Here is a 27261-nt window from a genome sequence, read left to right as displayed (position 1 = left end):
GGGAGCGCGGGGCCGGGTCCTGCGGCGCGCGGGGGCGTGGGTGCCGGGCACCGGGGACCGCGGTGCGGCCGCGCACTGCAGGCGTGCTCGTCTGTTTTCCTTCGTTCCTTTTGAATGAAGGGAAAGAAAATTGTTACAGACCAAATGTCGTCAAACTTGGTGTGAAAACATATTCATTTATCAAGTCTTATCGCCACTCACGCCACGCACCCAGGAAGTTGTGTTCCTGGGTGGGCACGGTGCGGACGCAAGACTTAGGGAATCAGTACTGGATGGAAACATCACACAATTAGAAAGAATAGCGTAATCTTAAACAACAACAACAAAACAAACTCTGAAGCACCCTGCGGCAGGCAGCTTCTGCATCGTGGGGGTTGTGGAGGGGGCTGATAGGCAGAATGGTGAGAAAGACAGCTTTTCATTAAGGGATGACACCAGGGGTTTTGACTTTGGGAGGACCAGAAGGGAGTCTGTAGGTCATTGGTAAATACAGTGAGGTACCTTAAGATTCAGTAATGAACGTTATTTTAAAAACAATATCTGTACCAGGTGTGTGTGTGAGTGTGTGTGCGTGTGCGTGTGTGCGCCTATGTGTGTGCATGTGCAAGTGTGCTCTCACACACGCCGCACTGTAGTTTTCCTTCGTGGTTTTGTTTCATTTTTTGTTTAGGTTTCTGACTTTTGAGGGATAAATACAGCTTCCAAATCGTAGCAACTGAATCTGCAGTAATCAGATGTTGGAAAATTATTTTTCACGCGTCCTTTATGTTAGCATAACAAACTTAAGTCTTCGTTATGGGTGGCCACCTATTGTAAATGTTAACATTACTTCTCATCTCCACATCTTCCTTATTTACTATTTTTGTCTTTTTCAAAGAGATGGAGATGGAGGAGGAGTAGAATTTAAGGAAGATGCAGATCTGGGGAAGTGTCATGTTTCGTTGGGTGCCTGGGGTGGGCAGTGGCTGCTGTTGAGAGTATTTTACAGATGTAGGAAGTCCTTAGAGGGGCGTTTGTGGGTAAATGCATGCTGATTCTGCCCATCTTTACATGTACCTTTTGTGGTGGTTCCTCTTTAAAACAGGTGCGTGTAATATGCAAATTTGGTTTCAAAGAGAGAATTTTATATCTTTTAAGGAATGATTGCATATGTAATCTTGTTTCCTATCGCCTTTCATCTTTTCCCTCTCTTTTAAAGTCAGTTCGTCTTAAATAGTTTCTTTGTTAGGTAAATTTAATAATAATAAAAATCTGACGTGTTCAGGAAGGAACTCAGTGAGAGGCCCATGGACGTTACCTCCCGGAAATGCAAATCGGAAAGAGATGTTTCACTATGCTGTTACCTCAGAGGACTGACAAGGACAAGGTTGTCTTTGCAAAGGTTCTTCCCGACAGGGGCATCCCTTCTTTTGTAGGATTTCTAAGTAGGTACTTTGAATGAACAAGGGCCACCTTTGAGTCGGTTTTATGAAAATCTGCATAATTCACCATGGCCAAACTTCTCCACATGGATGGTAACCTTCATCCATTCAGCAGAGGATACCAGGGTGTAGCCCTCCCTCCTCTGTCCCTGGACAGCTACAGATTGAGGCCAGTTCAGCCGGGTCCCAGAAGAGTTTCAGAGTCTCCATCTTCTCCTTCCTGGGCATGGAACTGAGCCCAGTACTGGCATCCGAGGAGATGCTTCCCCATGCATACTTGTCCATTTAACTGGGTGTCTGATCAGATTTCTGCTTGGTTTTCTGCCAGGCCTAGAGCCTGATCCTGAATCCTGGTTGAAAAGCTGCCTGGGCTTTATCAGCCTCTCTCCCCAGGTGACCGGGATGCTGATGAGGATGGAGTCCCTCCTTGGACTTGACAGACGTCTACCTCCTTGACTATAACATCCTTGTTCCTGGGCCCCACCCAAGCTTCGTGGCCCTGGGTAAACCCAGGTTTGCAGCCTGTGTTCCTTTTCCTTCTGTTGACCCCTCTCCTTCGACTCCTTATTTTCCTCTGCTGCCACTTCCTGCTGGCAGGTAAGTCCTTGGACTTGGGGAGGGCTCCCCTATTCCTTGTTAATTCCAGTTTCTTCTCTTTTGCCTTGGCCTGAGGATAGGGTTCCGTCAAGCTTTGTGGCTGACCTCTTCTGAGTTTTGACAACACTGCTTTGCCTGTGGAAGGAGGGAGATAACTGACCCTGGGTCGGGTGAAGAGGTGGGTAAGAAGATTTATAGAGATTTTGAGAACTAACGTGGCCTTCAGTTGAAAACCAGAATTAGGAGCTCTGAGTATCGTGCAGGTGTAGTGAGATTCATTTGAAAACAAATCAACCGGAATTTTATATCTAATTTTGAACATCATCCCCACATCCTCAATAGAAGACCTCAGAGCCAGAAGTCGTTTGGGACCAAGTTGGGTAAATAAAGTGGCTGATCACTCATTCACGCACTGAATAAATATTCTTGCAGAGATAAATAGCTCAGCCAGATGCCTGGGTTCAAATCCCAGCTTTGACAGGTACTTGTTATACGACCTTGGGCAGGTTACTTAATTTCCTTATGCCTCAGTTTCGTTAATTAAAATTGAAGAGAATAATAGTACTTATTTCATAGGGGTGGTTGTGAGGATTACATCGTTCTGTATGTAATAAAGAACAATAGAACAGTGCCAGATATGTACATGCTATGTAAGTTATAGCTATTGTTATTATGGTTTCCTATTGTGTGCCAGGCACTTTACCATGCTGAGTAATAATTGTTTTGGATCAAGAATGAGGTACGGAAAGAAGGAAACAAAACTAGTTGTTTCTTACTGAATTTTTAAAAATAATATGATTTGAAAAGTTATTCCCAAAAAGTTGTGAAAAAAATATTATGAGCAACAGCAGAATTATTTTAATAAGATGACTAACAAACATCAGGGAAACAATATTTAGTTTGTTATTTAAATTTTGGTCCCTGTCTTTTTTTGTTTAAGCTGTGGACACAGGCGGGAGCATTGCCTGAGCCCAAAAGTTCGAGACCAGCCTGGACAATGTAGCAAGACCCCGTCTCTGAAAATAAAAGAGCTCTGATTCTTTATAATTATTGGACACCATTCCTCAGTGTTCCGATTCACATTTGCAATGCTCTCTCTTTTTTTCTTACTGTTTCTAATTTATTCATTTTTCCATAGAGGTGTTTTGGTGATAACTGCGCTTCCTAAACTCTGCAAGTTCCCTTTTTAATCTCATTCCGTCTCTTTGTCATCGCTTGTGGCCCTGTTTTGTTGATTTCCTGTTCTTAGTTTCTTGTAGCAACAAATCATTTACTGTGAAAACGTGTAATCCACTGCTGGGAGTGTATTTTCTTCCAGCTTCTGGCTTCTTCACTTGTCTTTTGCACATTGCCTTTTGTTTCATTTCCTCCTTCCTTTCTGTAGTGTTTATGCCTATTTGCTCTGACATTTCTTTGTCAAGCATATTTAACAAGGGCAGGTTGAGCTGAATCTTTAGATAACATTTTTTTGATTGTCCTCGATTGCTTATCTCCTATGTGAACATTGTTTCCTTCCCAGAGCTTCCTTTGGTGCCCTGGAGATGTGGTTTGTTAGCTTTTCTGTGGCCTGAGGATATGAAGTCGTAGAAGCAGTGGGAATGATGGATAATCATGATTGGTGGATTTAGTCTCTATTCATTTTGATTAAATTTATTAAAATTTATACTTTTATTAAAAGTTGCTGTCAGAATACACTCAGGTTTTGGATTGCCCCCAAATTCAGGGTGTAACTTGGAGACGTTACATTTTTTATTTTTCAAATTTTGAAGTATTTCAAACATACAGAAGTGAAATAATAAATAGAAAAAGCACGTGTGAGTCCACATCCCAGCTCTATTGAGTCGTAACACTTGGCCATACCTGCTTAGATTTAGAAGACAATATGAAAGCATCATTGAAGCTCCCTCTGTCCCTTCCCTAGTTCTCTCCATCTCCTTTCATCCCTTCGCACTATCCTGAATTATTACTGTCTTTTCCATGTGTGTTTCCACATCACTTCTATGTATAAATCTGTGATGAATTATGGTATTGAGTTCAATATTTCAAGCTCTCTAAAATGGTTTCATACGGTCCTACTGCAGCTCTTTTTGATTGTTTTCAACATTTATCCATGTTGAGACATAACTTGTATTAGTTCATTTTCACACTGCTGTAAAGAACTTCCAGAGACTGGGTAATTTATAAAGGAAAGAGGTTTAATTGATTCACAGTTCTGCATTGCTGGGGAGGCCTCAGGAAACTTACAATCATGGCGGAAGGGGAGGCAGGCACGTCTTACGTGGCCTGAGAGAGCAAGTGAGAGAGCATGTGAGAGTGTGGGGAAAACTACCGTTTATAAAACCATCAGATCTTGTGAGAATTCACTCACTGTCAGGAGAACAGCATGGGGGAACTGCCCTTTAATCCAATCACTTCCCTCCCTCGACACTTGAGGATTACAATTGGAGATGAGATTTGGGTGGGGACACAGAGCTAAACTATATCATAGCTGTAGTTCAAGCTTGTCCAACCTGCAGCCCCAGACGGCTTTGAATGTGGCCCAACACAAATTCATAAAGTTTTAAAAAACATTGTGAGATTTTTTTTTAAAGCTCATCAGCTATCGTTAGTGTTAGTGTAGTTTATGTGTGGCCCAAGACAATTCTTCTAATGTGGACCAGAGAAGCCAGAAGATTGGGCACCTCTGCAGGTATAGTTCATTCATTTTCATTGCTATATAAAATGTTAGGCTGAGGTGGGAGGATTTCTTGAGCCCAAGAGTTTGATACCAGCCTGGGCAACATAGCGAATCCTCATCTCTATAAAAAAAATGAAAAATAAAAAATTAGCCAAATGTGGTGGTGTGCACCTGTAGTCCTAGCTACTTGGTAGGCTGAGATGGGAGGATTGCTTGGGCCCAGGAGTTTGGGGATGCAGTGAGCCATGATCATTCCACTGCACTCCAGCATGGGCAACAGAGCAAGACCTTGTCTCTTAAAAAAAATTATGTTGTAGGATTGTACTACAATTGGCTCAGCTATTGTTTTGTTAATGTATGTTTAGATGATTTTCATTTTTCATATAAAAATGCTATAATAAATATTCTTATGTATCTCCTTTGCATACATGTTAGAGTGTACTTTAGAGTACATACCTAGAAAAGATACATCAGGTGATAAAGCATCTTTCCTGGATACTGAAGAATGTTTTCCAAGGGATTTATACCAATTTATGCTCCTACATACTATAACTCTAACTCGGTTCCTGTTTTTCCACACCTTCCGCAACCCTTGGAATGATTGGATTTAAAAATTTTTGTTATTGTCATGAGTATGAAATAGAATCTCAGTGTTTTAAGGCGCATTTTCCTGGTTCTAGTAAAACTAATCATCTTTTCGTATATTATGTATCTCAACCATTTGGAGTTCCTCTTCTGTGAATGGCCTGTTCATGTCTTTTGATCATTTTTCATCTGGGATGACTTTTTCTTGTAGATCTATAGAAGTTCATTTAGAAATTCTAGATCCTTCATTTTAGTAATATACATTGCAAATATCTACTCCTAGTCTGTGGCTTGTATTTTTACATTTTATTGAACAATAGGTTTTCATTTTTAATTTGATGAAATTTACCAAGTTTTTTTTTTATGGTGTGTGCTTTCTCTTAAGAGGAAGTTTTTCATCTTATGAAATTCTTCCCCACTCTTAAGCCTTTAAAGATTGTCTCATATATTGTATTTTTTCCTAAAAGTCTTCAAGTTTTGCTTTTCACACTTAGGTTTTTAATCCTCCTTGGATTTATTTTTGGTATGTTGTGAGTTAGGGATTCAAATTTGATTTTTTCAAATGAATAGTCAGTAGTCCTAGGTTGTTAACTCGATACTCCTTTTTCTGGCGATTTGTAGTACCATTTCTGTCATACTTGTGTAGATCTATTTTGAGGCTATTTATTCTATTTTATGATCTGCTTGGGTTGCCATAATGAGATACCATAGACTGGATGGCTAAACAGCATAAAATTATTTTCTCACAGTTCTGGAGGCTGGAATTCTGAGATCAAAGTGCCAACCTGACCAGGTTCTGATGAGGACCCTCTTCAGGAATGCAGGTACAACCTAAAAATTCTGTCTGTGTCCTTGCATGCAGAATGAGATTCCTTTCTTTTTCTTATGAGGCCACTGACCCTATTGAATTAGGATCCCACCCTATGACCTAATTTAACCTTAATTAATTCCTAAAAGCTTTGTCTCCAAATACAGTCACATTGGGGTTAGAGCTTGAACACACATGAACTTCGGGTGGACACAGTTCAGTCCATAGCATTGGTCTATACATCGCAAGTATCTTATTGATGTAATAAGTTTTTATATATACTAGATCAAGTTAGGTCAAGTTTTCCCATCTTGTTTTACTTTTTAATGTATTTAGCTATGTTTTGCCTTTTAGTCTACGTACGAATCTTAGGTTCATTTGTCAAGTGTGGTCCCAAAATTTGTAGGTTTATTTTTGAGATCTCTGTTCTGTTTTGTCATGATGTATTTTGTTTGTTTCTGCCAAAACACCACGTTTTAATTGCTCTGACTTTATGTCTTGCTCTGGGAAGGTAAGTTACCACTTTGTTCTTTTCAGCCATTCTTTTCTTTTCTTTTCTTTTCTTTTCTTTTTTTTTTTTTAAGACAGAGTCTTGCTCTGTCACCCAGGCTGGAGTGCAGTGGTGTGATTTTGGCTCACTGCAACCTCCACCTCCCAGGTTCAAGCAGTTCTCGTGCCTCAGCCTTCCAAGTAGCTGGGATTACAGGCGTGTGCCACCATGCCCAGCTAATTTTTGTGTTTTTTGGTAGAGACAGGATTTCACTATGTTGGCTGGGCTGGTCTCGAACTCCTGACTTCAAGTGATCCTCCTGCTTCAGCCTCCCAGAGTACTGGGATTACAGGCGTGAGCCACCGTGCCCGGCCATAATATTCTTAATCTTCAGACCTTGTTTGAATTTTTCCAGTTTTCCTGTAATATCCTTTTTCCGGTCCAGGATCCCAGCCAGAATCCCATATTGCATTGGGTTTTCATGTTACTTTATTCATGTTCAATCTGTAATAGTTCCTCAGTCTTCTCTTTTGTAAACTTGACATTTCAGAAGAGTTCAGGGTGGTTATTTGTAGAGTATTCCTCAATTTGGAGTTGCCTGATATTTTCTTATATGCAGATTGAAGTTATGCATTTTTAGTAATAATACCACGGAAATTTGATAAACGTGATACGTTCTCTATTGGTTCTGATAGTTTACATGTAGATTCTCTTGAATGTTTTCTCTAGTTAATTGTATTAGGTATTTTGGTTATTTGTGTCTTTCTAGCACATGGGAGGATTTTGGTTCTCCCACCTCTTGAAGTTAGGCACAGCATATGACTTTTCCTGGCCAATGAAAAGGGAGCTAAAGGGATGTGTGCTGAGACATTGGATTGCAGGTGCATGATTTCCCAGCTCTCTTTGCTCTGCTTGTGTCAGCACGTATTGATATGAGCATGCCATTAGATCAAAATAGCATGCAATAATAAACCGACCTTTGTATTCTTGCCTTCAAGAGTAGCCTGAATCAGCAATGGATTTTGCTTATGTGAAAATAAACTTGCAGTGTTAAGACCCTGAGATTTTGGGGTTGTTTGTGGCATAACCTAGCCTATGTGGTCTGACATAATAATCAGATTGTCTATAAACAAGAATAGCTTAGTTTCTTCTCTTTCATTTCTTATATACATCTTTTCTGGTCTTATTCCATTGGCTGGGACCTCAAGGGCAATGTTTAAGAAAAGCAGTGACAGGTTAGGTATAATGGCTCATGCCTGTAGTCCCAACATTTTGGGAGACCAAAGCAGGAGGATTGCTTGAGGCCAGGAGTTCAAGACTAGCCTGGGCAACATAGTGAGACCCTTTCTCTAAGAAAAAAAAAGTGATAATGCACATCCTTGTCTTGATCTTCACCTTAATGGGAATGCTTGTAAGTTTCACTATCAAGTATATTTATTTTAGGTATTTGATGGATGCCCTTTGCCAAATTAAGAAAGGTCTCTTTTTTTATTATGAATTGGTGCTGAATTTTATTGATTCTTTTTTTGATGTAGCTTTTGAAATAATCATGTACTTTTTCTTACTTTAATTTACTGGTATAGTTTATTAATACATTTCTTGTGCTTTATTTAGGAACTTCCCATTTGTATTCAGAAGAGATATTGTTCATAATTTTCTTTTCGTTTACTCTCCTTGTCTGAAGTTGTGTATTTTTTCTCTGTCTCTTGGAAATGGCTTGTACAAAAAGGGATTTTTTTTGTTGTTCCTTTACAATTCGGTAAAGCTCACCTCTACATCTTTCTGGGCTGTTGCATTTTAGAGTGGAGGCGGTGGACTTATGATGACACATTCATTGTTTATTTAGGTTCTGTATCCTTTTACTTATTCAGGTTCTATTGCCTTTTCAGTAAACTATGTTAATTCATTATTTGCTGGAAAATTATTTCAAAGTTTTGAAATTTATTGGCATAAAATTTTCATAGTATTTTCTTATGATTTAAAATTTTAAAATTTCTCTGTTGCAGACCTTTTGACTTTAAATATGATTTATTTCTGTCCCTTTTTTCTTGTTATATCTTGGTAAAGTTTTATTTACTTTATTAGTTTTCTGAAAGAAACAGTTTTGAGTATGTAGATAATTTCTTAGGTTGTTTTATTCTGTGTATCAATGACTTGATAGTTATATCCTCGTCTTTTCTTTTCTTTTCTTACCTTTCAAATGTTTATTGTTATTTTTTCCTAGCTTCTTGAAGTATATGCTTAATGTATTCTACATATTTATTTTTTTTGACCTATAACTTTATTCCTAAATAATTTTTAGTTGCTGTCCACAGGTTTTGATATGTTGGTCTTTCATTGTTATTTGATTTAAAATATCTATTATGATTTCTTCTTTAAGCCATAAGTTTTTTTGAGGCCTGCCTTTGAAAGTTTCAAAACATATTTTTCTCCAGTATGTTTTATTGTTGATTTTAATTCCCCAAGTGGTATGTGTGCAATTGAAAAGAATGTTTACTTTCTGTTTCTGTGTGTTTAATAAATGAAGTTTATTAATTTTCGTTGTCAAATCATTATTACTAATTTTTGTTCTTTTGGTTACACATTTCTAAGAGAAATGCATAAAAATACAATTTATTCTTAGAATACTGTCAGTTTTTTGTTATATGTTTTGAGGCCATGTTGAAGCTTACAAGTTTCTAAAGATCTATATTGTGCTATCTATATTATAATAATATATGGTAAATTGCTATGTAGTGTTGATACTTTTGGCTTGAATTCTTTTTGCTTTACATAGCTTTACTAGGGGTTGGTTTCTTTTTCTTCCCCTAACTAATTGCAAGTATCTTTCCTGCCTATCATTGTAACTTTACTTTGGGTGTGTCATTTGAACTCACATATAGCTAGATTTTTTCCAACCTGATTATTGTGTTTCTAAACAAGTGAACTTAATCCATTTATAATATACATAATTTCTGAGGCCTTTGGATTTAATTCTTTTATCTCATATGTATTTTATCTTTAATACCTTTTTTCTTTAGTTCTCTTTTCTTCATTTTTTTGTCTCCTGTTGGATTGATACAGTTTTCTGTATTCCCATTTTACTTCTTTTGCTGGTTTTCAGACTGTAGACTGTATATATATTTTTAATGATTATATTTAGTCTTGAATCATGTATTTTAACCATATATAAACATTTTTGGTATTCCTGTTGTTTTCTCTGTCATGACAAGGACCTAAGCACAATTTAACTAACCACCTTGTTCCCTTATTTTGTAACTATTCCTTAGTTCGAACTTGTATATTTCCTTTTCTTTTCTTTTCCTTTCCTTTCCTTTCTTCTCTTCTCTTTCTTTCTTTCTCTCTCTCTTTGTATCTTTTCCATCCATCCCTCCCTCCTTCCTCCTTTCCTCCCTTCCTTCCTCTCTTTCTCTTTTCTTGGTAATTTCCTATATTTTTGGATTTTTTAAACATGAAAATGTAGTTATTTTATGGGCATAAATTAGTTAAATTTTGTTGTTGTTGTTTTTTTTTTTGAGACGGAGTCTCGCTCTGTCGCCCAGACTGGAGTGCAGTGGTGGGATCTCAGCTCACTGCAAGCTCCGCCTCCCGGGTTTATGCCATTCTCCTGCCTCAGCCTCCTGAATAGCTGGGACTACAGGCGCCCGCCACCTCGCCCGGCTAGTTTTTTGTATTTTTTAGTAGAGACGGGGTTTCACTGTGTTAGCCAAGATGGTCTTGATCTCCTGACCTCGTGATCCGCCCGTCTCGGCCTCCCAAAGTGCTGGGATTACAGGCTTGAGCCACTGCGCCCGGCCCAATTAGTTAAATTTAATGATATGTTTGATCAATTTCGGTGCTCATTTTTGTGTCCTGTGTCCCTTGACATACACCTGAGTTTATGCAACTTCTTGCTGAACTACATTCATGAATAATCCTATTATTGAGGCTACATTAATGATAAGCTTTCTTACTATTTCTGTGTTTGAAAACATTTTAATTATGGCTTCACTTTTGTGTATTAGTTTAACTGGGTGTAAAATTTTAGATGGGCAGTTACTTCCAGCATTTTGATATCTTCTGGCTTACATATATTATTGGTCATGGAAAATGGCTATCAGCTTAATTGTGACTGTTTTGTTGATAATTTGCCTTTCTCCACATTAGCTTTTAGGACTTTCTCATTTTCGACGTTCTGTAGACCACTATGATGTGGAAGATGTGAGTTTATCTTTATTTATCATGGTGAGTACCTAGAGTCCAGTTTTGATTGGAGGTCTCATATTTTCAATTCTGGAAAATTCTCAGCTGATATGTCTTCACATGTTTTTTCCTCTGCTTTTCCTCCATTCCTTTCTTCAGGAACCCTTATCAGAGTAAGCCAGCCCTCTTCATGTATCTGCCACGTCTCTTTTGTCTGTCCAATAAGTCCTGGTTGTTACTGGAGACAGTCATCTCTGGGGAAGGAGAGTGATTCTTTCAGTCACAGCCTTCCTTCTCTCTGTGAAAAGTGGAATGGCAAGTCTGAAGGTTTTTTTCTCATTTATCTCCAGAGGATCATTTCTCTTAAGTCTCCTCTTCACCACCTCTGTTTACCTTTCTCCAGTCTGGGAAGGGAAACTATTAGTGAAACTTTCATGAATTTCAGTTCCTCGCCCCTTTTCTGCATTCGCTCCCCCATAAAAGATACACGTAAAATTCTGGTGTTTTCAATGTTTTTCCCTGGCCACCACTTTCAAGGACTATTCCAAAAGTTGTGTCCCTTTGTTTGAGTGCTGCTTTATATTTTTGGCCAATTTGAACTTAACTTTTTTCATTTCAGTGTGGGCAAAGTAGAGAAACGAATGCCTCCAGGCCCTACTACACATTTGAGCAGTAATAGTTGTGAATATTATTCAACTCATCAGCAGTTGCTCAGAGTGGGTGTTCAATGACTCGGTTTTGTAGGGAGTCTGGCACAATGCCCAGGTGTCTGGAAGCTTTGAAGAGAAACAGGTGCCTATTATAATTGGACATAAATGAAGGAATTGAGGAATTTGAATGAGGCAGATGGTGGAGTGCTGGTTTTACCGAGGTGGAGATGCTGGTGGAAGGATGGTGGTGGACATTCCATAGACACAGCCTGTCGTGAATGTTGTGACAGCGAACTCTCAAAGGTTTTCTGGAGAATCCATAAATAACTGAATTTGGATTTTTCAGAACTTGGCTTCTTCAAGGCTAAAAATGTGCAAATTACCTCTTTGCTAGTTGTTAGATAATCAGTTTACCTAAAATAAAATGTGCAAATAAAATGACCTCCTTCAAAGTCATAGTTTTTTTTTTTTTCTCTCCGTCCTCGCTCTCTTGAAAATCCCGTTTGTGCTTCTACTCTGAGACTCAGTTTACTAACTGACTCCCTCCCAGACAGAAAATCATTTGCATGAAGGATAACTAAACTACATGGAAAATGAGGATTTTTCTCTGCATTCTTCTTTGATGGCTGGCTCTCCACTCCACATCGCAGACTATGGTGTAACACTTAGGTCCAGTATTCCACGCACACCTTTTCAGTTTCCTGTTTTGGTGACTTTTAATACATGCCACTTACACATGTCTAAAGGAAGCTCTTTCATTGATGTCTGTAGCCACCTATGGCACAAAAAGCCAGGTGGCTTGTGCATGCTATTCATACATCAGGTAGAGGGAGGAGTTTTTCCAGGCTAATGAAACATGGTGATGCCAAATGGTTAGTGAAGAGTGATGGAGTTAGAAAGCAGTTATCGTGTGTGATCAGTCGTTCTGATTCACAGAGCCTGATGGCTCTACCCCGCCTGCTGACCACCTCGGTTGACCCGGCTGCAACCCCAGTCGGTCCTTTTAGTTATCTGATTTCCTTATTAGCCCATGGGGTGTGTTCCTCACAAGCTTAACTTCTTTTCGCCTAACCTAGCTGCACGAGGTCTTGCTCACTTTGCTTTGCCTTTGGCCCCTCCCAACTACGTGCAGGCATTTGCAGCAATTTATTTGTTTCAAATAAATTTGGGTAATCTTGCCTGTGAGTCTTCTTTTTGAGATTCATTCTGCATATTAATTTTGGAAGGTTTCCAAAAAGTCCTCAGTAAAGAAACCTGTTTTCATTTGGTTGAACCCAGTGGTTTCCCAGTTTGCAATGCTACCTTCCTCTCACCCCGGCAGGGGCACACGTAGGGACGCCTGATGTCGGAAGGAGCACAGTTAGGGAAACTCTGCCTCCACCTGCAGAGAGAACTCCACGTTCCCTCTAGTCCTAGTTTTGGCTTCCCTTCAAGCCCTTGAATTTTTTCTTTCTTTTATTCATAGTTTTTTTGGGGGTATAATCAATATTATACATGTCATTTGTGAAGTTTACAATTCAGTGAACCCCTAACTCTTTTAAAATTGTGGTAAAATAGACATAATTTAAATGTACCATCATTTTAACGACAGTTTTGTGGCATTTTGTCCATACGCAGTATTGTGCGACCTTCACTACTGTCTAGCCCCAGGGTATTGCATTACCCCAGAGGAAACCTTGTACCTGTTATCAGTCATTTCTCCTCTCCACCCCTAGCGCCTGGGAACCCCCATTCTATTTCCTGTTTCTATGGATTTTGTTAGTCTAGGTAGCTCATGTAAGTGAAACCATACAGTATGTGTCCTATTGTGTCTGATGTATTTCATGTAGCATGCCTTCAAGGTTCATCCATGTTGGAGCATGTGACAGAATTTCCTTGCTTTTTAGGTCAGAATAGTACTTCACCGTGTGTATATACAACGTTTTGCTTGTCTATTCATCTACCAATGAACACTTGGCTTGCTTTCACCTTTTGACTATTGTGAATAATGTCACTATGAACGTGGGTGTACAAATATTTGAGTCTCTGCTTTCACTTCCTTTTGGCATATGCATGGGAGTGGAATTGCTGGATTATACAGTAATTCTGTTTTAAGTTTTTTTGAAGAACTGTGATATAATTTTCCACACTGGCTGCACCATTTTATATTCCTGCCCGCAGTGCACAGGGGTTCCAGATTTTCCAGATTTCCTTGCCAACATCTGTTGTTATTATTATTTTTAATTGCTATCCTGGTAGGTGTGAAGTGCTGTCTCATTGTGACTGAGATTTGCATTTCCTGGTGGTTGGTGATGTTGAGCATCTTTTCATGAGCTTATTGGACATCTGTATGTCTTCTTTGGAGAGATGTCTATTCAAGTCCTTTGCCCCTTTTTAAACTGGCATTTTTGTTTTTTGTTGTTGACAGACTCCTAATTCTTTTTTTTTTTTTTTTGAGGCGGAGTCTTGCTCTGTCGCCCGGGCTGGAGTGCAGTGGCTGGATCTCAGCTGACTGCAAGCTCCGCCTCCCGGGTTTACGCCATTCTCCGGCCTCAGCCTCCCGAGTAGCTGGGACTATAGGCGCCCGCCACCTCGCCCGGCTAGTTTTTTGTATTTTTTAGTAGAGACGGGGTTTCACCGTGTTAGCCAGGATGGTCTCGATCTCCTGACCTCGTGATCCGCCCGTCTCGGCCTCCCAAAGTGCTGGGATTACAGGCGTGAACCACCGCGCCCGGCCGACAGACTCCTAATTCTTAACAGATATGATTCTCTCACTGTGATGAACTTGACTTCTGAGAAGATACTGGCTGCATTCATTTCTCTTCTGCTTTCCTAGGCCCATCATGATTCTCCAGCAGTCATCATTTCTTACATTCCTAGCTTGTCCTGTTCTGAGGCTGGACCTAAGAGTTCATTCCCTCCCATCTCTTCCCACATTCCATATCATGGACTTTCTTCTTTTCAGCTGTTGGTACTGTGGAGGGGGGGATTTTATTGAAGCTAACTGCCATGATCACCTTCCTTTTCCTTCCTAAAGGAGTGTCATCTGCTTTCTGATTTTAGCCACAGTAGCTTGGCTGAAGTTGCATTTTGGAAGTTCAAGGCTTCTGGCTCCCAGATTTCCTGTAGAATTGACACTGGTGACTGCCCTTTGTTCTTGAGGCTCCTTTGGTCTCTGGGACACTTCCCTGTGATTCCATAAAGGGGAACAAGCAGGAGGGTTTATGGTGCAGACTTTGGGGTGCATCACCTGGCTTCAGATGCTGTCTTTGCCCGTGAACTCACTCTTGATCCCAGGCTGGTAAAGTCACCTGTGGGGTTTCTCCTTAGTGAAAGAGGACATTAGCACCTACCTTGCAGCTGGTGGTGAGGATTCGTTGGGAAATCACATGAAAAGTACTTAGAACAGTGACTGGCAGAGAGGAAGTGTTAGCAAAGTTAGCCACTGTTGGAGCATTAAGCTGGTTTTGCCCGTGTGTTCAGTCGATCCCTTTTCACCTCCGTTTCCCCCCAACCTTTGGTTTTCTAAATTCTGTTCTTTGCTCTTCATTGTTCTGTTCCTGGACGTTTTCCCGTTCTTGCCATTTCAATGTTCCTCTTTGCACAGGAGATTCCAACCAAGTCCTCTCTCTACCTTTTATTTATTCATTTATTACTTACCTATGTTTGTTTATTTAAGATGTAAGAAAGCATAGGGTACAGAGGTGCTAGGATGTCTAAATGCTAGAAGATGATACATCTTCCTAGCGACTTGCAGGTGGTCTTTTGGACTTTAAATGGACTGTAAAATAAGTGACTTACAAGCACCACTTTGAAATACTAAACATTTTCATTTTAAACCAGCATTACCGGTATTATAACTATATGTGCTTCTGCACATCAGTGTAATTGTACAGATTTAAGAGGAAGTGATAGGCCATTTATACTAGTTACAAAACAATAAAACCAGGAATTAACACTGGGTTTAATAAAGATCAGTTATAATTCTAACCACTAAGAAATAAGAAAATTAACTGTGAGGTCAAAGGAGAAATGACATGTGCAATAACAGATTATTTATAAAACAAAACTAATGAGAACACTAGACATGATAGATGAAGACTTTAAAATCCTTACAAATACGTTAAGCAGACAAAGACTTTAAAATTGTTATTATAAATACATTAAGTAAATTAAGGGAATTGATGAACCAAATGGGTGAAAAGATGGAGAAATCAGCATAAACATGTCATCTCTTTTAAAGTTCATATAAACATGCAATTTGGTTACATGCATAGATTGTGTAGTGGTCTAGTCAGGGCTCTTAGGGAGGGTGTCCATCGCCCGAATAACACGTATCTTACCCGTTAATTTCTCATCCACCCCCTCACCCTTCCGAGTCTTTGTTGTCTCTCATTCCACTCTCTACATCCATGTGCACATGTTTTAGCACCCACTTAGGGATGCTCTCTCAACATTTTAGTGGGAGGATTCCTGTAGCACAAAATGGCGCCTAAGGACGTATTTCCTGGAGGACGTTTCCACCCGTGTCACATCACTCCACATCAGCTGCCACTGGCTCATACACAACCATGTCGGAGATGGAAGAATTTGACCTTTCACCAGTTTCTGTGAAATACATTGCTTTGAAGATGAAATCACAAATGTCACCCTCAACAGGGGACCTAATGGGACCATGTCAAGGGATTACATCTTGAGCAGATGTAAGTCTTTAGAATGATCTAAATTATGACCTGAGTGCTAACTAGTCCCTGGATTCTATGAAGTACTTGTCTGATTTTCACAAAATCTTTAGGAAGTAGTTAGTAGTATTCTTTCATTTTATTTTCCATTCTTATTTTAGAGAAAATCAAGTCTTAAGAGGTTAACTATGGCCAAAGTCTTGTAACTAAAAAGTGGTTGACTTGAGATTCTACCCAGTTCCCTTGGATTCCACATGTAGAACTTTTTTTTTTTTTTTTTTTTTTGAGACGGAGTCTCGCTCTGTCGCCCGGGCTGGAGTGCAGTGGCCGGATCTCAGCTCACTGCAAGCTCCGCCTCCCGGGTTTACGCCATTCTCCTGCCTCAGCCTCCCGAGTAGCTGGGACTACAGGCGCCCGCCACCTCGCCCGGCTAGTTTTTTGTATTTTTTAGTAGAGACGGGGTTTCACAGTGTTAGCCAGGATGGTCTCGATCTCCTGACCTCGTGATCCGCCCGCCTCGGCCTCCCAACGTGCTGGGATTACAGGCTTGAGCCACCGCGCCCGACCTCCACATGTAGAACTCTTAACATCCTTTTTTTTTTGAGACAGAGTCTTACTCTGTTGCCCAGGTTGGAGTACAGTGGTATGTGATCTTGGCTCACTGCAAAACCTCCACCTCCTGGGTTCAAGCGATTCTCCTGCTTCAGCCTCCCAAGTAGCTGGGTCTACAGGCCCCCGCCACCCCACCTGGCTAATTTTCGTATTTTTAGTAGAGATGAAGTTTCACTATGTTGGTCAGACTGGTCTCGAACTCCTGACCTCAAGTGATCCGCGTGCCTCAGCCTTCCAAAGTGCTGGGATTACAGGTGTGAGCCACCGCGCCCAGCCTTAACATCTTGATTGTATTCTATACGTGCCATTTCACATTGTCTATTTCTCATTTTTCTTGTTCTTTTTTCTTTTCTATACTGATTAGATACACTGGAGCTTAATCCATTTTAGAGTGTGAGTGCATATTTATCAGTAATACTGTGTTTTAATATTTGAATTAATTCAATCCTGCTTTTTAATTTTATTATTCCTGCTAGTTTCTTGAAACTTCTTATAACTTTCTGTAACTTTTAGAATTTGTTTTCTAAATTCTTTGAGAGCTTAGTCTTTTCTTTCTTGCATAATGAACATGCTTAAGTCTAAAGCTGCCTCTGAGAGCAACTTTGAATGCATTAAAGGAATCATATCTAGTGTTCTCATTAGTTTTGTTTTCTAAATGATCTGTTATTGCACATGTCATTTCTCCTTTGACCTCATAGTTAATTTTCTTTATTTTTGAGTGATTGGAATTTTAAAACGATCTTTATAAACCTTACTGTTAATTTCTGGTTTTATTGTTTTGTGACTAGTATAAGTGGGCTATCATTTTTCTCTTAAGTCTATGTACAGTTACACTGATGTACAGAAGCACATATAATACCAGTAATGCTGGTTTAAAATGAAAATGTTTAGTATTCGAAAGTGGTACTTGTAAGTCACTTATTTTAGTATAAGCTTGAATTTTTTCCAACTGATTTTGAAAATTTAAATAGAATATATATTCTCAAGAAAAATTATAGAGCAAATGACTAGTTTTGGTTTTTGTGGGAAAACGGTCCCAGCGTATTCTGTAATAACCAACACTCAAAGCTAGATACCTGTGAAAAAACTGACGTGTTTTAAATGGAACAGGAGACCTCTCTGATATACCCATCAGTGTTTAGCAATCTTAATTAACAATCTTAATGAGCTTTAAAAAAGTGTCATATTTTAGCTGTGAATCACTTCACATTAAAATCTGTGATTTTCCTGCCAGAGTTATCTTTAGTAAACACTATGTATTGGCAGCCAGATTTGGAGTGAAGTGAATGTGAGTGAAGCTGGAAGCAGATTCTGCAAGAAACCCAAATGTTGGAGGGGGGTTTTCTGAGCGTCGGAGTCCTAGGTCTCTCAATACCTCCTTTGACACTCCTGGCCATGCTCTTCCACCACGCCCATTACAGCGACTCACTCGGAACTGCTTGGGAATCAGTGACTTGGGTGAGTGCAATCTCTCTTTCACATATTGCTGGCTTCCTCCATCAGCCCATATAGCATCTGTGCTGCGTTTATGCTTTCAAGTGAGAAACAGTGAAATACACAAGGGGATGGCTTGCACTTGACTCCAGGATGGTGTTTGCATGTCAGCGTTTTCTTTCATGTTAAATTGAGTGGGGCCAAACTCATTTGGTTTCAGCGAAGGTAGTTTCCGTGCATTCACTTCAAAGCCGGGATTGCCGAGAGTGGTGACCAGAAGAGAGAAGGCCATGGGGAGGTAAGGTGAGGCAGGAATACCAGAGGGTGGGACAGGCCTCAGCTCAGTGGCAATGTTTCCTCAGCAGCCTTCAGGCCTTTCATCCCATCATTTCTCTCCTCTGATAAGTGTCTCTGCTTTAAGAGTGTTTGCCAGACAGAAATAAAATCGATTGGGGAAAATTATATGCAAAAAACCATTTTCCTTTCAAAATATTCCTAGAGAAGAGAGGAAGCATGCACGGACACAATGCTGTCTAATGTTGCTATGATTGCATTTGCTGCTTAGCAAAGTACATAGAAGGCACATTGCAAATATTCAGGTATTAGCTGTGTTGAGAAATTGTTTTCATTTGGTAAATGTATTAGTTTGCCGGGGCTGGCATAGCAAAGTAGCACAAACTGAAAGCCTTAAATAACAAAAATTTGTGATCTCACGGTTCTGGAGGCTGAAGTCAGAAATGAAGGTCTCAGCAGGGTGAGTTCTTCTGAGGGCGCCAAAGGAGAATCTGTTAGGTGCGTCTCTCCTGGTTTCTGCTGGTTAATGGCAATATTTGATGTTCCGTGGCTTGTGAAAGCATCTCCCTCATCTCCACCTTCATCTTTACTTGGTGTTCTCTGTGTGTGACTGTCTGTGTCCAAATTTCCCCTAATTATAAGGACAGCAGGGATATTGTATTAGCGGCCCACTCTACTTCAGTAGGACCTTCTCTTAATGAATTATATCTGCAAAGATCCTATTTCCAAATAAGGTCACATTCTGAGGTAACTGGGGTTAGGACTTCAGCACGTGAATTTTAGGGGAACGTAAATCAACCCATAACAGTGAAGATTTATTAACTCACTTTAGGAAGGTGATATTTATTTAGGAAGTAAATGTTTATTGAGCATCCATGATGTGACATGCATGAGGTATTGAGATTTAAACAGATAGGCTTAAATATTTTCCTGTATCCAAGTCACTTTGAGTAAAGAAGTAGAGAGACATAACTTAATAACTAGAATACGACAGAGCTATATGAAGGCATTACGAGGAATAGGGTTGGTACCAAGAAAGGGGATGCTGGTGAAGCCTGCTTTTTAGGGGAGATGTCAGGGAAATGTCACTGAGGGGGCTACATTTGGGCTGCATATCAAAGTGTTAAGAGGAGCTCCAGGGCAGTCTGGACGGAAAGGACGGTGTGGAGATCTGACATGAAAGGGTGTGTTTGCAGGACTTTAAGCCATCTTATATGGGAGTGTGGTGTCTACTGGGAGGTGATGGGTTGCCACTGTGAAGTTTCAAGTGTTGGAGTGAAACTACTGGACTTGTGGTTTTGAGAAGTTCTGCCTGACTGTCTGGTGGCTGGCATGGAGCTGGGCTGTCAGGTACCTCTTGTTTTCCATGTCCCATGTCCATCCTGTTCTACTAGTAACTGTCTGTCTTTTCCAGCATTTCCCAAGTCTTCCCTTACCCTTTACGGTAAATCTGCAAAAGGAGCAAGCTGGTAAAAGCACTTTTGGGAGACTGGGGAAAGGAATATGAATATTCCTATGTTAACTATTTTCTGGCCCCCGGTAGGCTATTGGTGACCTTTGGTATGTTCAGATAAGCAGTGGGAGTGGAGGCCAGAGTACAGTGAGTTGAGGGTTAATTACTTGGTGGATGAGGCGGTACGAGTGGTGAGTACAGGCTCTTTGTTGCAGAAGCTTGATTTGGAAGGAAAAGAAAATAAGAGGCTGACTAGGAGATGCCAGGTAATTGAGGTAAGGTTTGTTGAATGTTTTTTGGGGGTGAAATTTTGTTTTGTGTTAATAGAGTAGAAATTTACAAAGGAAATGGCCCTCATTTTAACAGAGAAATCAATACCATTTGCATCCCTCATTATTAATATGCATTGGAACTTCATCCATTGGACCTGGTGAAGAAGGCAGTCACCGTCTCACCAGGCTGGAAGCCTGGATGTTGGAATGTGGACATTTCCTACTAGAGTGGCTTGAAAATCCCCTTGGACCATTCTGGTGGTAGGGATGGGGGTGTGAATGTAGGTGCTCCTTGAGAGGAAGGAATGAGCCAAGAGGGATGGAGCCCGGGGATGCAGGGAGAAAGTGGCCTTTGTTTTATGGTTATGCAGTCTATCCAGTTTATACATTTCAGATGATTTATTCAACAAACCTTTGTGTATCTCTTCCTACTTCTTTCCCACTGAGCTGGGTAGGTCCTGGGGTTCCTGTGAGTCCTGGGGCTGTAGTCAGGCAGTTGCAATATCTCATCATTCTCATGCTAAGTTTTTCCTGACCTGAACATTTCCACTGGAAAATGATGGTTGCACTCTTCTAATAGAAGGCTGAGCGATTTAGATGTGGGAGCAAGGAAATAGTGGCTGTGGTTCCTCTAAAAGGGGAAGAGGATATAGACAGGTTATTTTTTGTAATGACATTCATTTTCCTTGGTTCTTTGCTTATGTGACACCTGGATGTACAAGATGGTTAACAGAATATTGCTATGGAGGCACTTTTACAAGTTCTGAACTACCATCTGGGTGAGAGTATTTGTAACCGGCACAATACTTATACATGAATGGCCACTGTGAAATTGGTTTCTAAGGGGCGATGTTATAATTTGCTTTCTTAAGTGCATTGACTACAAAAACATCTCTTAAACTCTTTGTAAACTTACCAGAAACCCTTGCATCCCCATGGATGAAGCCAGAGCTTTTCCGTGGCTCAGGTTTCTCCTTCTAATAGTGCTTGAAATTCCTTCCACAGAGAATGAAGCTTTTAATTCTAGAACCAATGTTCAGATTGTGCAAAGGCATGGATTTAAGGTGACAGCTATTAACATTGGCAAGGTTATTTCTATTGTGCAAATTGCTTTCACATATATTTGGTATATTTTGCCCTCCGGACAGTCCTTGGCTTCATTATTGTGTAATTTGTTTTCTGTTTGAAGAAATGGAGGCTTAGCAGTTTAAGAAAGCTGATTAAAGTCAAATGGCAAGGATGGGATATGTGATGGAGCTCTAAGCACTGGGTGTTGGCCTCTGTAATATTTGTGCATGACTGACTACACAGCTCTCCTTCTGAGTCAGTGACTTTTAAGCTCTTTGGAACCACAGTAAATTCCTTTTACCTGATGACTCAGTACACACATATGACCCACCAAATAGTACTTGCCTTGACCATTCCCCAGGCCTTCTAATATTTTATTTTACCCAATTCTGTTTTCTTTTCAATGTCTGGTCTTATTAAATTGACTTGGTGATGCAGTAATGGGTCATGATGCAGAATTTGAAAAAAATTACACTCAGTTCCTTCCCTAAGAAGTAGAGGAAGGTCAGAAATGGAGGATGGTGGGAAAAGAATGGGGTGTGTGTTTTTCCAGTGTGGTGTGGGAGGGAAATGGCCTCTCGCAGTCCACTTGTCAGAACTGCTCCCATGTTCCAATCTGACTTCAGAGGTGGGAAAACGTTGGGAGCTGGTGAGGTGGGTGGGGAGCATCACTGTCTGCACTGTCTGCCGCACCTCTCGTTTCTTGCATTCAGTCCACTTTTGTGGCCATCGTTGTTGTGCTGGTTGGCTCTGCCCAATTCTTCCTTCTGGTTGCTAGCTCTCTTCACATGTCTACTGTTTTACTGGGGGCCGCTCACATCTGTAAATGACGGTCTAGGTTGTACAGTCTTGGAGGTTCAAGTGGAGTCTTTTGGCAGCTGTGCAGGCCAGCGTTTGCATCCCTGCAGGGGCTGCAGGCGGCCTTAACCCTCCACCGTCAGTGCCTGGTTCTCTGATCCTGGCCGAGCATCTTGGTCTCAAAGTGTTGCCCGAAGTCTGGACATGGGAATCTGCTTCAGGCCAGGCCAGGTGATCTTGAACCCGAAAAACAGAAGTCATGACGTTTGCTCTATATCTATCAGAAAAACAACTCAAAGCACATTCCCTGTTCATGTCGGGGCAGTAAAATCTTCCCATTTTCCCAGAGACAATACGTTATGGCAGGCCAGAGGAAGCTCTGTAATCACCCTAGAGAGGAAAACGGCAGGCGTAAGAAATCATTCATCACCTCAAGGTAGAAATCACCCACTTTCTATAAGAATGTCCCACTGTGAAATCAGAATGTTCTACCATGCCATCTGCAACGAAATTGAAGGCCTCCCAAAGCCCACAGTCCAAAAGACATGATAGTGTAAGATAAATGGCAATGATTACAATGAACAATGGCAGTCTCTCAAGAGTGGGCCTGCCGGTGGGACCTGTGTTGATATTTGGATTTGGATTTTTGCTTGTTTGTAGATTTTGGGGGTCATCTTTTGTTAGGGTTGGGATGTAGCCGTGTGTGGTGAAATCCATGGATTTTTCCCACAACTAGAGGAAATAGCAGGTTGAGGGCAAGATGTGCAATGGAGAGTGAAGATGTGTGAGTCAAGAGGTGATCTTGTGGAGGGAGGCTGCTTCTGAGAATCTCTTCTGCCATATTAACAAATCACGGATGCATTTGAGTTTCCTGTGTGGACATCTATGGTTTGTTATTGTGTCTGTACTACTTTCTGAATAGAGATTATCTTCCATGCTCTTTCTTTGTTTTTTTTTGAGATGGAGTTTTGTTCTTGTTGTCTAGGCTGGAGTGCAATGGTACGATCACCGCTCACTGCAACTTCTGCCTCCTGGGTTCAAGCAATCCTCCTGCCTCAGCCTCCCAAGTAGCTGGGATTACAGGCATGCGCCACCACGCCCAGCTAATTTTGTATTTTTTTAGTAGAGGCAGGGTTTCACCATGTTGGTCAGGCTGGTCTTGAACTCCTGACCTCAAGTGATCCACCCATCTCGGCCTCCCAAAGTGTTGGATTACAGGTGTGAGCCACCGCACCCGGTCGCTTCCATGCTCTTAATCCTCACATACCTATCTCCTGGGACCAACGGGCTCAATGCTGGAATCTGTGTTTATTCACCTCCAACTGTCAGCTCTGTACATGTGCTGTTTCCTTGTCCTTCTTCTCTGCATAGCTTTTTTATTCCCTTTGATACTCCAAGATTAGAATCTTTGCTAGGGCCAGGACCATATCTTTTGCGTTCTCTTGTCCCAACAACTAGGACAGGACATTTTATGTTATGGAACTGACAAGTTTTTGAAATTTCCATCCATGGACACGATCCACCGTAAACCACAGAAGTTAAGTACTGGAATGTTTACTACTGGGCAATTTGCTCAATATCTCTAAGCCTCAGTTTCTCGTCTTTAGAGCAGGGATGATAATAGCACATGGAATCATTGTGAAGTTACATGTGAAATCATGTAAGTTTCTCATTACATGAGAAAATGCATGTAAAGAATTTAATGCAGTGCTTGACACATAGAGACATCACTCCATTGTTGATATACTAACTTCCTCAAGAATTTAACAGAATGAACCAGGATAACAAGAGTGAGACCATGCTGTGGCCTGGAGAGAGGGCATGGAACTGCAGCTGTACTGGGAGGGGCTGTGAAGAAGGAGCTGAGCAGAGAAATGTGGCTGTAGCCAGGAGAAGCCAAGGAGGCATCCTGGGGAGAGAAACTCCAACCGCTTTCCTTGTTGCTGCGTGCCAATGACCAGATCCAAACCCCCTGTTGTTGCTTCCCCATGACCAAATCCAGAGGACATTGGCCAACAAGGCAGCCCCAGATGATGGCATTCACAGGAGACAGGCTCCTGTGGCTTAGATAAGGACTGGTACATCTTCTCGAGGGGCTGTGCACACACCTTATTGTTGCCCATGAATTCCCTGTTTTCTACCAGAGTCCTTCCTTCTGTATAGGATCTCAGGATCCTGGGACTGGAAAGGACCCTGTGATCACTCTCCTCACCCAGTCCCTTCATACAGAGGAAAGGTCGAGGTTGTCTCCAGTGTGGTCTTGGTGGCGGTCAAATGGCGTTCTTTTTATTGGTGTTGCCAGAGTCTGCTGGGGAGCAGAGCACACAGAGCATGCTCAGAACGTGGTGGTGGAAGGGATCCGCTGTTTCTCATGATTTTTAGCCTTTACAGGGGCACCACATTTTTACAGTGAGCCACGTGTTGTCTTTCTCATTCATGGGACTGTTGCTTGCAAGTGTTTTCCTCTTAGTGTCTGTGTTTTTGGAGCGACCCTGCCCTCGAAAACAGGGGACCTGTGCTGTGCTCCTCTTGATCCCCTGGGACATTTACCATCAGGGCCGAGCACATGGGGCCAGCACATAGCTTTCTGAATTAAATTTCACAAGGATTACCTGGAAAGCTGTGACTTTTTCCGAGTCCTAAAACCGAGGAGCACTGTTGGTTCCTCCCTTTTCCTTTCTAGGGTCATTGTGGCAGATGTCTGTTCCTGCACTTGCGGCTTCACGAGAGGAGAAAAGCCCCCTTCCTCCCAGGAGGGCCATTGCCATTCTGATGGGCATGACAGGGAATCCTAAAGATGGAGGATCTGTGTGCATTCCCTCTTTGGAGGGTAGAGACCAGGCATTGCATGCAAAAGCCCATCAGGTACGAAGTAACCCTGGTCCAACCCTTGCTGGCATGAAACCACTGTGTAGACTCTTGTCATGTCGGTCAGCTGAGGCTTACGATGTTTTCAACTGAAAAATCTTCACTGCTTCCCTGTTGTATGCAGGAAACAGTTGCCTGGGTGTTGGTCAGTCCTGCCGTGTTCTGTGTGTCCCAGGCTCCCTGATGACTGCCCCGCCCAGGGCTTATTTCCTGGGCACACCTAGCAGCACTGCTCCCAGCTGTGGTTGCAAAGACAAAAGGAACAAAAGTCATTGATTCATTAACTTGCCACCAGGGAACCCATCTGCCTGGCTTTTCTTGCAGCAGGAATCAGAGGTGCTAGAGAGGACAATGGTTTTTCTAGAGTCAAAAGGGAATACTTGCCATGCTTCTCTTAAGGTGTCAGTTTTAGAAGCAGGAAGACTTAATTGGTCTTAGGGTACCTTGGGCAGACCATGGTTTGGCTGCAAGGGAGCAGGTGAGCCCTTTGGGGACATTTCAAAAGAGGAAGGATTATTTACTATTAGGGGAGGGGAGCAGGAAGCTTTCTGTGGTTGGATGTTTCCTGGAGCAAGTCAGGGTCAGGGTGTTGCCTTTTGGGTCCACCTGTCATAATGTCCTTGCCTCACTGGGTCATTTCTCACTTTTATGTCTGATACAGAAGAGGGGAAGAGAAGTACTGGGAAGGGAAGGGTGCGGTCCCTTTAAATAATACTGAAGGGGGAAGGTCATGGTCCCTGGTTAGGGCTCCATCCCCAGGCCAGTGCCTACAGACCTAGGTGAGGACAGGCATTTTTGTTTTCCTGCCCAAATGTTGCATTTCCCAAGACCACCCTGGCCTGCCACATCCCCACGCTGTGCCTGTAAAATCCCCAGGACCCTAGCAGACAGACACATAGGTAGCTGGATGTGGAGAGGAGCACATCAGCGGAGGAACACATGGGTGGCTGGATGTCAAGAGGCGCGCACAGACAGGCACCGACAGGCACCAGCAGGCTGCAGGCCACCGATCGGTAGAAGGATGTGGAGTTGGGCGAGGGCAGTCAGGGGAGAGCCCAGGCCGTTCAGCGGCCTAACTCCAGGGGAAATCCATCTCCCTCCTGGCTCCCCCATCTGCTGAGAGCTTCTTCCATTCAATAAAACCTTGCACTCATTCTCAAGCCCACATGTGATCCAATTCTTCGGATACACCAAGGCAAGAACCCAGAGATACAGAAAGCCCTCTGTCCTTGCAATAAGGCAGGGGTCTGATTGAGCTAACAGAAGCCTCTTACGGCTAAACTAAAAGAACACCCTGGAACACATATCCACTGGGGCCGCAGCAGTAAACATTCACCCCTAGACACTGCCGTGGGGTTGGAGCCCCACAGCCTGCCCATCTGCGTGCTCCCCTGGAGGTATGAGCAGCGGGACACGGAAGAAGCGAGCCACTCCTGCATCACACTCCCTGAGAGGGGGACAAGGGAATTTCTCCCGTTTTATGTTGACACAGAGATGGGGTGTGTGACTAAGAGAAGGATTTTGTTGGCGAGAAGTGAGCGATGGGTGGATTGCGTGCTGACCGAAGCCAGTTTCCCGTGTACAGCTCTTCAGTCTTAGTAGTAGATCACAAAACTGCTAATGAGACATTGGGCCGGGTGGACGCCTTTCCCACAGCCTCACTCCCACATTACCACAAAGGGAAGGTCCACGTAAATGTCTGCCGTGTAGACGGAAGTCACCCATTAAACTAACAAAACAGGTCATACTCCATGGAGCTTGTAGGTGAGGTGCCATCTCTCTTCCTTTAGATTGCCTGACTTTGTGTAGCATGAAAGGTAAGTCGTAACACGTTCCAGAAGTGTGATTCTGTTTCCTTTGCAAGCAGCTTCAGGCCTCTGGCATTCCCTCCCTCCATCCTTCCTTCCTTCCTTCCCTCCTTCCTTCCTTCCCTCCCTCCCTCCCTCCCTCCTTCCTTCCTTCCTTCCTTCCCTCCTTCCTTCCTTCCCTCCCTCCCTCCCTCCCTCCTTCCTTCCTTCCTTCCTTCCCTCCTTCCTTCCTTCCCTCCCTCCCTCCCTCCCTCCTTCCTTCCTTCCTTCCTTCCCTCCTTCCTTCCTTCCCTCCCTCCCTCCCTCCCTCCTTCCTTCCTTCCTTCCTTCCCTCCTTCCTTCCTTCCCTCCCTCCCTCCCTCCCTCCTTCCTTCCTTCCTTCCTTCCCTCCTTCCTTCCTTCCCTCCCTCCCTCCCTCCCTCCTTCCTTCCTTCCTTCCTTCCCTCCTTCCTTCCTTCCCTCCCTCCCTCCCTCCCTCCTTCCTTCCTTCCTTCCTTCCCTCCTTCCTTCCTTCCCTCCCTCCCTCCCTCCCTCCTTCCTTCCTTCCTTCCTTCCCTCCTTCCTTCCTTCCCTCCCTCCCTCC

At 42.2% G+C, this 27261-nt stretch overlaps 1 protein-coding gene across 4 annotated transcripts in view; it reads left to right on the top strand.

Annotated features, from left to right (window-relative positions):
• Window positions 1–27261, top strand: part of B3GALT5 (beta-1,3-galactosyltransferase 5) — an 82660-nt gene that overhangs the window by 30205 nt on the left and 25194 nt on the right. Inside the window, exons 1-3 of one of the 4 annotated variants that reach the window (XM_017880689.1) lie at window positions 1872–1934; window positions 2099–2196; window positions 6030–6104. The gene's annotated coding sequence lies outside the window, so the exon portion shown is untranslated. Of the gene's footprint in view, window positions 1–1871; window positions 1935–2098; window positions 2197–6029; window positions 6105–19953; window positions 20140–27261 lie in introns of those variants that run through there. The other 3 variants (XM_017880688.1, XM_017880690.1, XM_017880691.1) reach the window with 3 other exon arrangements.

This window comes from Rhinopithecus bieti, unplaced genomic scaffold (genome assembly GCF_001698545.2).
Source record: "Rhinopithecus bieti isolate Rb0 unplaced genomic scaffold, ASM169854v2 scaffold_12151, whole genome shotgun sequence".
NCBI lineage: Eukaryota > Metazoa > Chordata > Mammalia > Primates > Cercopithecidae > Rhinopithecus > Rhinopithecus bieti.
Note: the sequence above shows the minus strand (reverse complement) of the source record. Positions and strands in the feature narration are given on the sequence as shown.